Raw genomic sequence first — 3,454 nt, forward strand, 5'->3', positions numbered from 1 at the left:
CCCATTTTCTATGTTTCTATGTTATGTTTCTATGTAACGCCCCCTTTTGAAAATAAAACTAAACTAAAAAATCCAAGCTAACTCACTTACACTGGCGCAAATTGAATGTGCAAAATGGGGATTTTTAAGATACTCCAGAATAATCAAGTTGCTCTCAAAAAAACGGAGCAACTCCTGGCCAATTTTGAGCCCTTTAATTCTACAATGTACTCACTTTTACTTTCGTCAATGAATTGATTTTGTATTGCGAAATGATAACTTTCAGCAATTTCTAGAGTTTCAATACTATAGTGCTGTTCTAGCTTGCTTTGAATCTCCATAAATGATGTGTCCTTTGGTTAGACAAGAGCAAGCACATTTTTTAGGGTTTCATATACATCGGGGCCTGCTTCAGTCAAGAAAATAGCCCATTTTCTTTCTAACACCACCCAGTTATGGTTTCCATCATTAGCGACTTCGATGATACAATTTGCGGTTAAAAAACATTTCTAGCCGTTCCACATACGCTCCGAAGGTCTCAAGGTCATGTTGAAATGCACACAAGCGCCTTATTATTCCCATAGGCATGACCATCAGGACTCTGGCAGTTCAGCCAAGTGTGCTTGTAATTTACCTTCGATGTTTAGCTGTTCTGCAAACAAAGGACTTCTCCAATCTCTCTATTATTTGGCTGGAATTTACCACCAACAAAAATTTCAGCTAGGGAATCTGATTATCCCATCTTTCTTCACCAATGTGATATATTCTTTCCACATCACAAACACACAGACTGCAAGATGGCTTCATTAACTCAGAACTTGTCAGGTGACCTGGCACCTGATGCCTTTATTGTGAAAACAGCAAAGCCTGCATTACCATAGTAGTCCACTGGGTGGAGCAGTAGTCCACTAGGTGGAACGATATTACACAGCTGAGCAGAACTGGTTGTGTCCTACACCCTCTGGTGAGAACTCTCCACTGCTGTCCCTGTTTCCACCATCTACTCTTGCTCAGTTGCAATCTGTGAGACACCAGGTGACAACACTACTCTATGTCCTGCTGGACCCACTGATGTGCACGTATCTGCGCTGGTGCTGGGTGCACTTGGGTCTTATGATGATGCATCCTCAGAGAGCGGAGCTTCCTCTGAGGAGTCATCTTCCTCCGACTGGACAGTGATGGCGAGGGCACTTGATGGACCTGTGGGAGAGTAATGACATGAATTAATAAGAATGTGTGACATTACCATTATGCACATGATGACATTTCATTGACTGCTGATATCAAGTCACCATGAGTGACTGTATGATATTTAATTCTGTCACCAGGTTTCTAGGAGGTCCCCCTCTCTCCATCTCCCACCGCCAGCAGCTCTCCAACTCCATGATTTGCAGCGCCTCCTTCTCTGCTGCAGTCAAGTTGGTCTAAATTGGAGGGCCACTTCCAGTTTGTCACCCCTCCCTGTTGTTCTGGGCTCTCTTCTGCTACAAGGAGGGAAAGAAGAGAACTATGAGTGAGATTGATGGAATGAGTGTAAGGAATGAATGGGCTACATCTGTAGAGGGTGACTCTGAAGGATTGGCAGGACATTTCCAAATGGCCTCCCGTGGCATTACTTCCTAGGATTGCATTAGGATGAAGGTGAGTGTCAGTGGTGGCTAGTCAGATGGGGATGTGAGTAGGTGCATAGAGAGAGAGGGATGGGAGCACCTTGCAATGTGTGAGGATTGACATGAACGAGTCGGCTTGGGAAGGCAGAATGACAGGGTTGGGGTGACAAGCACATCAGGATGTAGCTGAGTGTGGCATTGCACTCACCTTTCCTGACCTCATGAGATCACTAAATCTTTTGCGGCACTGGATCCAGGACTGCCTTACGACATCCCTACTGCTGACTTCCTGCAGAATCTCCAGCCATGCCCTCTTTGTCTCATTGGAAGGTCTCTTGCGCCTATTCCCAGGGAACAGGATGTCCCTGCGTGCTCAAACTCCCTGGAACGGGACATCCCAGGAGGTGTCAGAGAGTCTGGGCGCTGCTTTCTGCCGCTGGGACTGCATGCTTCCCTCAAGCCTCAGATGGAAAATCTTCAGTCTCTGAACAACCACATCTCTGCCAAAGAGCTCTGAGCCTCCTCCAACAATCTTCAAGTGTGATGTGTGGAAGGCCCCTTTAAATATCTGAGCTCAAGCCGAGTCATCGATGACATCATCAGATCCGCTCCATTTAATTGGCCAGAAAACCCGCAGGCCTAACTCAGTTGATCCAATTCAGTTAAAGACAAGGTAAACAGTGCGCTGCAGAATGCTGCATGAGGCCGACCTGCTATGCAGCCATCACCCCCCCGCATCTGACTCACCTCACTGGTAAAAATTTAGGCCAAAGAAGTTGCATCTCATTCCAAATTCCTCCCTCATTGCCACAGTTAGCGTGAAATCTCACTCCTGAACCTCAGAGGCTCTGGCACCTATTCAGCACTACTCTTTAGTTGTGCGATTAAGAATGCAGTGGGGGTAATTTTCACCTTCATCAGGCGGGCTCTATTATGAGAAAGCAATCCACTCTGCAAGTTTACTGCCCAAACGGCGTAGGTGAAAATTACATCCAATATGTGGAGAGACATGGGCATGAATCCATATCCTACTATTCCACAAATCCATATCCTACCATTCCACGAAACCATATCCTACCATTCCACGAATCCTTATCCGACCATTCCACGAATCCATATCCTACCATTCCACGACACCATATCCTACCATTCCACGAAACCATATCCTACCATTCCACGAATCCTTATCCGACCATTCCACGAATCCATATCCTACCATTTCACGGATCCTTATCTGACCATTCCACGAATCCATATCCTACCATTCCACGAATCCATATCCTACCATTCTATGATGCAGTGGAATGAGGCTCCAATGAGCAGCACTACTCTGCCACTTGTGGTCAGCAAACCGCTTAATTTGATTACTCAGTCAGCTGCCTGAAGTATGCAAAGATTCATGCAAATTACAAGAATCCTGTAAACAGTTCTGTTCAACAAAAAACTCACAATGGAAATGTGATTTCTGATGATATCTTCATTAATTATATCCTGGACTCTCTAAGATCTTAAAAACTAGACAATTCTGTATGGGCTAAATTTTCCAAAAAGCATAAAACTGCTGGTGCTGGAATTCTAAAGTTAAAAACAGATGATGCTGGAAACACTCAGCAGATCAGTCAGCATCTGTGGGAAGAGCAGAGCAGTTAATGTTTTGGGTGTGAACCCTTTGTCTAGTTTTGATAATGGATCCACACACAAAAAACATCAACTCATGTGCTTCTCTTCACTGACTGACCTGCTGAATGTTTCCAGCATTTTCTGTTTTTGCTAGTTTAGATTTCTTTAAAGAATATTATTCATAATGAGACTTTATGGAATTTAATCTCTTCCTTTCTTTAACCATTTCACTCTGCTAGGACGAC

Source organism: Pristiophorus japonicus, chromosome 2 (assembly GCF_044704955.1).
Source record: "Pristiophorus japonicus isolate sPriJap1 chromosome 2, sPriJap1.hap1, whole genome shotgun sequence".
Classification (NCBI taxonomy): Eukaryota; Metazoa; Chordata; class Chondrichthyes; family Pristiophoridae; genus Pristiophorus; species Pristiophorus japonicus.